The 8,404-nt window shown below is 51.8% G+C and overlaps 1 pseudogene; it reads right to left on the reverse strand.

Moving 5' to 3' along the window:
• Nucleotides 1-641: 641 nt before the first annotated feature.
• Nucleotides 642-2,486, reverse strand: LOC132213737 (leukocyte elastase inhibitor-like; annotated as a pseudogene).
• Between the last annotated feature and the right edge of the window lie 5,918 nt (nt 2,487-8,404).

The raw sequence follows: 8,404 nt of genomic DNA on the forward strand, positions 1-8,404 counted from the left end.
ACAATACAATATACAGTTGATGTATTATAGAACGGTATACCTGAAAGCTATAAATTAACCAGTATCACCCCAATAAATTAGATAAACAAATACCCTGATTGTAATAAAATGGTACTGATGGGGAAAATGAGACATTTTGGGGGGCTAGCAATCTGAATCTAGTCACTGTCCCTTTAATTGTCTGGTCCTGCAAGGCCTGGGGACCCAAAATACTCCCATTTTAGAGAAGCCGTAGACCATCCCCAGGCGGAGTTATCAGCGCTGGCGCCAGGCCAGGCCTTGAGATGTCCCAGTGCCCCCGTCCCAACACACGGGGCTCTTTGCAAAGCCCGGGAAAGGTCTGGAAGCATAATCCATGTTTGGGAGACGAAGAGACCGAGAGAGAGAATATAAAGAGGGAGAGCCTCCTCCGTGTTGGGCTCAGGATCTGGCGGGAAACAGACTCTCCTGAGTCACTGGGCTGGTGTGTGTGCAATGTCTGGAAACCAGTGGTTTTTCCTGTGCCTCCGGTACCCCGGCGTGTCTTTTCAGTTGCCTGGTAAATTCTGTAACAGCACGATGAGTGGAAACCAGTATTTCCATGCTGTGGTTTTTGTTTTTTTAAGGAAAATAAGCTGTTTCATAGTTTGACATCAGAGGGGCTAGAACAGAATACCAATCCTGTAGAACAAAGGGTCAGAAACACTGGCCGAGGCGAATTTATCTTGTTAATCCAACCCTTACGTGGGCTGCTCTCCTACACTTCAGTTGAATGCCTGCTTTTAACCTTCCCTTCAGCAATGACTGTCTCTCTATCGTAGCTTCCAGAAGTCTATCTGTGAAACAAATTACAGTACTATAATTTTCCTCATGGCTATCAAGAGAGTACAGCAGTTTCTTAGTTTACTACACTGTCAAGAGTCTACATATCTGCTTGGTGCATTCAAAAGCAATCGCTAAATTTTTCAATATAAAGAAAGGAAAATAGATACCTATGCCAAAGTGAATGGGTGTAAACAGCCAACAGAGCTGACATTACAAAGGAAGTTACAGATTTTTTAGGGGGTGGTAGATTTATTGTAGAAGATGTATAATTTTCATATATCTTTGAAAGAGCCAGTGATATAGCTCTGAGCTCAACCTCAGGTTTCCACAGTCTCTAAGGGGAAGAAAGTCTACCTAAAAACAGGATGTCCCCTGACCGGTTTGGCTCAGTGGATAGAGTGTTGGCCTGCGGACTGAAGGGTCCCAGGTTTGATTCTGGTCAAGGGCACGTACCTTGGTTGCGGGCACATCCCCAGTAGGGGGTGTGCAGGAGGCAGCTGATGGATGTTTCTCTCTCATCGATGTTTCTAACTTCTCTATCCCTCTCCTTTCCTCTCTGTAAAAAATCAATAAGATATATTTTTTAAAAAAGAACAGGATGTTAGTTGAGGGATTGTGTCGAATGAAAAAAATGAATGGATGGTCGGCCACAGAATTTTCCTCTGGCATAAGTGCGCAACCCACTCCAATTTCAGCTGTGGCAAAAGCTGCCTCTGTGCCCTCCTCATTAACTTCCACGAAAGACTTGTGGATAATTTTTGATATAAAATGACCTCTGGCTCTTGCCATGCCAGACAGATCAGCCTTGGGATTAAAGAGATCCTCTATACCCAGGCTTTTCAGGTGAGAGTTGAGGTCGTAGCTCTCTTCCAGCTTGAACCTGGGCAGGTGGACGTTGACTTTAATGGCACGCAGTTTGTCAGGTTTGGTCCACTCATGCAGTTTTTCCAATTGTTCCTCGATCTTCTTCAGACCTGTGGCCTTGTCCTCGATGTCATCTGGCAGCAGGATGACCATGTTGAGGTCCCTGCCTTGGTAAGGCAGTTCCAGCACCCGGCATTGAAGGTCTTCGATGTAGCCAAATGGAAATTTGCTCTTCTGATACATCATTTTCACTGTTTTTGTGTCTTATTCAATCTGAATGGTGTATCGGTTGTGGCCTTTACTGAATTCCTCCTGCCAGTTTCCTTGGAAATAGATGGCATTCACCAGCACAAGTTTAGTCATATTATTAACGTCGCCTGCAGCCAACAATTCTGGAATTTTCCCTTCAGTCTGCCCTTTGACCCACTCGCTTATCACCTTTCTGGCATTCTTCAGAGGCCCGCTGAAAATCTACACTGGCCAGTTCAGCACCATACATTTTCTGGGTTGAAGCTAAGAACGCCGGGAGGAACTCACAGGTTTTCTCTCCGTATAACCTATTAGTAAGTTTCAGAATGTAGGGAGCTCCACGCTTATTGACATCAGCATTCAGACTCCGAAAACTTGAATGAATCTCCTTAACCGCCTCGAAGTGAAGCGTCTTGGACACCTGTGCCGCGGTAGCGCCTCTGGCCCCAGGAAGACCACGGCCAGCGCCGAGGAAACGCTCACGGGGGAGATGAGGATGTTCCCAGGGGCCGGTTGTCCTTCAGGGCGGAGAGGTCCACGGCGAACCGGGGGTGGCCAAGCTCAGCTGCTCCGTGGGGAGGCAATCCCGACTCCTCTCAGAGCTTGTTTCCACAGAGATGGGCAAGGAAGCTTAATAGTCGTGCTAGCTGCTTCCCCGTTGCCAGCTGCCTGGAAGGGGCTCTGGATCGGACCTGTTTTGGTTTTATTAAGTGGTTTATTTATTTGTTGGTAACCCTCAGCTGAGGATATTTTTCCATTGATTTTTAGAGTGGAAGAGAGAGGGAAAGAGACAGAGAAATATCGATGTGAGAGAAACACATCAATTGTTTGCCTTCTGCATGAGCCCTGACCAGGGTCCGGGCCAGGGTGGAGCCTGCAACCAAGGTACGTTCCCTTGACCAGAATCAAATTCGGGACCCTTTGGTCCACAGGCCGATGCTCTATCCACTGAGCCACACTGGCTAGGGTTCCATGCTGTCTTTTTTTTTTTTTTTAATGTATTTTTATTGATTTCAGAGCGGGAGGGAGAGGGAGAGAGAGAAACATCAATGATGAGAGAGAATCATTGATTGTTTGCCTCCTGCATGCCCCCTGCTGGGGATGGAGCCCACAACCCAGGCATGTGCCCTTAACTGGAATCGAACCTGGGACCCTTCAGTCCACAGGCCGGCGCTCTATCCACTGAGCCAAACCAGCTAGGGCATGCTGTCTTAATCTGAATTTATTTGATTATGAGTAGGATCGAATATGGACATTTATATTCTCGGAACTTCCTGATATTTGTCCAGTTATTGGTTGGGTATCTACACTAATAAAAGAGAAAAATGGTAATTGGCGTACGAGCTACCCTTTTCATTGGCTAATCAGGGCTATATGCAAATTAACTGCCAACTAAGATTGGCAGTTAACTGCCAACAAGATGGCGGTTAATTTGCATATGTAGGCACAATGCAGGGAGGTGAAAGGGAAAGCAGGAAGAAACCCCCTGCCACTGACAGTGATCGGAAACCCAGGGGGGAGCTAAGAGCTGGGGGGCAGGGCAAAGGCTGCCCCCCAGCCATGATTAGAGAATCAGGTACCTTTTCCGCCCTGGCCAGTGATAGCAGGAAGTAGGGGTGGAGCCAGCGATGGGAGCTGGGCACGGTCGAAGCTGGCAGTCCCAGGAGCTAGGGGTCCCTTGCCTGGGCCTAAAGCGAAGCCCACGATCGTGAGGCCGCTGCAGCTGCGGGTCCCCACTGCCCGAGCCGGACGCCTAGGCCAGAGGCGTCAGGCCTGGGCAAGTGGCCGATCCTGCGATTGGAGGGTGATGGGGGTCAATGTCTGAGGGCTCCCAGTATGTGAGAGGGGGCAGGCTGGGCTGAGGGACACTCCCTCCCCCACCCAGTGCAGGAATTTCATGCACCGGGCCCCTAGTTATTTTCATATTGACATAGAGGTGCTCTGTATCTTTTGGTGGTACCTCCTGCTCTATGATATATGTTGCAGTTACTTTGCCTGGTTTCTCATTTATGTCTTCTTTCCGCCTTAAATTATAACCAATTTTTGAAATAGTTTAAGACACGGAAGTTGCAAAATTAGTAACGAGTTCCTGTGTACCCTTCACCCAACCCTCCCCCCCCCCCCCCCCCCGTGTCTTACAGGTCACCGTAACCTCACACACTGTCAAAATCAGGAAACTGCCCTGTGGCAACCCCATTAGGTAAATGATGAGCCCTGTTGGATGTCACCGGTTTCTACATGCACTGTGGTTGTGTACCTGGTTCCTGGGCATTTCAGCAGGAGTGCAGATTTTAGGAATCAGCAGCAGATGCAGAACTGTTCCCTCAACACAAACAAATCCGTGTTGGTCCGTAGTGGTCACCCCTCCCCCCAACTCCTGGCCACGCCTGTCTGGTCTCCATCACCATAATTTTGAGGGCTGTCACTTAGAGAATCGCATGTAAATGGAATCACACTGTGTGACACCTGGCGACTGGCTCTTTCCACTCATAAAGCCCTTGCAATGCACCCAGGTCGCCCAGCGGCTCAGTAATTTGTGCCTTTTTATTTGAGTGGTTACCATGTGCTGCTTCAGACAGCTGGTTTTCCCCAGGTTGGCCATAAAAACTAAAGCTATTGTGAATATCCATGTACAGCTTTTTGTGTGAATATGCGTTTTCATTTCTTTTTTAAAAAATAATAACCTCTGTTTAAATTTACATTTCCAGCCCATTAACTTTTTTTCCTTCAAGATCCACCTCACTTTATGGAGTTAGCTCTGCCCCTCACCTCTCTTACTTTGTGCCACAACTGTTCCTCTTATAGCACTTACTAGAGGCCGGGTGCATGAAATTCGTGCACTCAGGGGGGGCAGTCCCTCAGCCCAGCCTGTGCCCTCTCACAGACTGGGAGCCCACCTGGGGGGATGTCCGACTGATGGCTTTGGCCCCGTGGGAGCAGGCAAGGTCGGTCAACTGGACATCCTTAGCGCTGTCATGGAGGCGGGAGAGGCTCCTGCCACCGCCGCTGCACTCGCCAGCTATGAGCCCGGCTTCTGGCTGAGCAGCACTCCCCGTGTGGGAGTGAGTGCACTGACCACCAGGGGGCAGCTCCTGCATTGAGTGTCTGCCCCCTGCTGGTCAGTGCACATCATAGTGACCAGTGACCGGTGGTTCTGCCATTCAGTTGATTTGCATATTAGCCTTTTATTATATAGGATGGCAGCGAGCCACGGGGGGTAACTGTGCCTCACTCACCTTTGGATTTCCAGTGCCCACACCAGTCGCTGGCACAGCATCGCAGCTTAATAATTGTTCGTAACTTTGATTTTATGTCGTTTTGGATGACTAAGGGGCAGCAGTCGGAAGAGAGTGGTGGCAGCTGCGCCTGGCTTAAAGGTAACCCAGTCCATTAACTTTCCTCGGAGTCTTTTAGTTGCTGACAGTGGAGTTTGGAACAAAACCCATCCTGTTACCTGCTGCAAGTCCAGTCATCCTGCTGGTGGAAAGGGCTGAAAACCTTGCACAGGAGCCCAGAGGTTGGGCCGGGAAAGGGAGGGGCCGTGGCTTCGGGGCAATCCCCTCCCCGCATCCCGGGGAGACCGCGTAGGCAGACCTGGCCCGGTGCCCGGTGCGGTAATCCGGAGTAAGCGGCAGCTGTGATGACGATCGTGGCCTCGGGGCTCTGCCTGAGGGTTTCCCAAGCGGCGCCTGGCCCCCCTCCCGCAGCCCGCGGTGCTGCCTGATGAGACGGGCGGGCGGGCGGCGCCCTGTTCCTTCTCTGCGGGCCTGGCGGCGGGAGGCTTATCTGGGCCCCGCCCCAGGGCGGGCGGGAGCTCCGCGGATAGCGCCCTTATCAGAAGCTGCAGGGCCGCCTGCGGGTGGGAAGACAGGGCTCCAGGAAGCGGAGGGGCCGGAGCCAGGCCCACAGGCCCCGGGATTGAAGCGGGTTAACGCCCCACCTGCGCCCCTCACCCCTGCAGGAAGCCCCGTCCCGGCCCTCGCTGGCCCGGAGGGCAGGGGAGCCGGAGACTGCGGGAGCCCCGAGGGACAGTTAGGACTCTTGGTTGCAAGTGACAGGCACCTAAGCAGAAGGGGTGTCCCTTGGTCTGTGTGCCAGAAAAGCCAGAGCCGCTCTCCCGCAGGCCTGCCCCGCACCCGGCAGTGCCATCAGTTTGGGGGCACCTCCCCCCCATCTCCGCGGTGCTCACGTGCTCGCCCCCAAGCCGGCCTGACCCCTAAGATCTTCTTACATGTGGCAGCCCCCCTAAGACTCGAGGGTGTGGGGAGACCCTCCAGTTCTGCTTTGACGCAGAAAACAACGGAAGGTACGCGCAAGGCAGTCCAGGAAACGGCCAACCAGGACTCGGCGTTAGCTTGAGTAGAAAAAATCCAATTGATATTTGTCCTTAATCTGAACGTTTTGTTTACTGGATGGATGTGAGCTGTGCAAGTTTCTGAGAGTCACAGACACCCGTGCCAAGTGTTGCATGCGTGTTGGCGTGGTTGAGGATGGGCCAGCCTGGGGGGGGGGGGGCCTGGAGAGGAATGCAAGAGGGCGATGGGGAGTCAGAGGTGGCCTGATTCTAGATGGGTAATCAGAAGGCAGAACTGAGGGAATTGCTGATGGTTTGAAGGTGGGATGTGAGAGAGGAGGAGTCAAGGATGACCCCAGGGTTTTAGGGCCAAGTAACTGGAATAATAAAGAATTTAGTCCAGCCCTAACCGGTTCGTCGGCCTGCAGACTGAAAGGTCCCAGGTTCGATTCCAGTCAGGGGCATGTACCTTGGTTGCGGGCACATCCCCAGTAGGGAGTGTGCAGAAGGCGGCTGATAGATGTTTCTAACTCCCTATCCCTCTCCCTTCCTCTCTGAAAAAAATCAATAAAATATATATATTAAAAAAAAAAAAGAATTTAGTCCAGCCCCACCGGCATGGCTCAGTGGTTGAGGTTCGACCTATGAACCAGGAGGTCACGGTTCGATTCCCTGTCCTGTCAGGACACACGCCCGGGTTGCAGGCTTGATCCCCCGTGTGCGGCGACGGGACGTGCAGGAGGCAATCCATGGTTCTGTCCTCTCTCCCTCTCTGAGATCAGTAAAAATGTATTTTAGGAGAAGAGGCCAGCTGTCCTCTTTCCCCCTGGCCTCTGTGGACCTTTGCCCCGTGGTCTGGGTGACATGGCTGCGCCAGACGGGGCAGTGGGAGGGGCAAAGAAATCAGGCACGTGACAATTATTTTACAGTCGTTGTAGCAGAGATGAGAGCCAGGGCCTCCTTTTATTTTCATGGAGAAAAATACACAATTTTAAAAACTTTTTATTTTAAAAGAGTTTACCAGCGGTTCTCAACCTGTGGGTCGCGACCCCTTTGGGGGTCAAACGACCCTTTCACAGGGGTCCCCTAAGACCATCGGAAAACACATATATCATTACATATTGTTTTTGTGATTAATCACTACGCTTTAATGATGTTCAATTTGTAACAATGAGAATACATCCTGCATATCAGATATTTACATTACGATTCATAACGGTAGCAAAATTACAGTTATGAAGTAGCAATGAAAATAATTTTATGGTTGGGGGTCACCACAACATGAAGAACTGTATTAAAGGGTCGCGGCATTAGGAAGGTTGAGAACCACTGGTTTAGACTCACAGAAGAGGTGCCAAGATAGTTTCCATAGAGCAGCTGCGCCCCCTACTGTTAACACATGGCATAGCCACAGTACGGTTACAAAAGGAAGACATTAACTTGGTGCAACACTATTCCCTAACCTGCAGCCTTAGGATTTCCCGTGTCTTCCAGGGACCCTCCTGTCATGTCCCCTCCGATCAGAGACAGATTCCGGGTCTTTCCTTGGGCTCCAGGGCTGGGCGAAGTGTGGGCAGGTGCGGAGCTCAGGCCTCGCCCTCAGAAAGGACCGAGAGGAGAGGAGTCTCCCTCCCCCGCCCCGGCCACCACCCTGGTCCCCAGCTCGCCACAGCTCCCAGCCTCGGGAACTGCCAGGGCCGGACACCACGGCCACTTCTGATGGACAGAGCCTGGTCTGGGAGGCGGTGCCTGGTTCACCCAACAGAACACAGGTGGCCAAGGGAAGGGCTGGGCCCTCCTGAACCCCATCAGGATTAAAGCACTGCCTCCCCACTCCCTCCCAGGGCCAGAGACGCTGCAGCCAGCAGGGAGAGCCCCTCTGCCCCACCTGGCCCCCGCCTGGCCCGGCCCGCGGCCCGCAGCAGCCAGAGGCGCTGCAGTGACCAGCTGCATGTGGCGTTTTGAAGCTGAGACCACAGTGGTGCTGCTGGCCCTGCTCAAGTCAGAAAGAGCGGATGGCTCAGTTACCATGGAAACCAAAGTTTGCTGCAGGGGCAGCTGGTGTCCAGATCTTATTTGGACTCAGAGACAGATGCCCTAGAGCAGTGGTTCTCAACCTTCCTAATGCCGCGACCCTTTAATACAGTTCCTCATGTTGTGGTGACCCCCGATTTCATTGTTACAAATTGAACA

This window comes from Myotis daubentonii, chromosome 12 (genome assembly GCF_963259705.1).
Source record: "Myotis daubentonii chromosome 12, mMyoDau2.1, whole genome shotgun sequence".
NCBI classification, from domain to species: Eukaryota; Metazoa; Chordata; class Mammalia; order Chiroptera; family Vespertilionidae; genus Myotis; species Myotis daubentonii.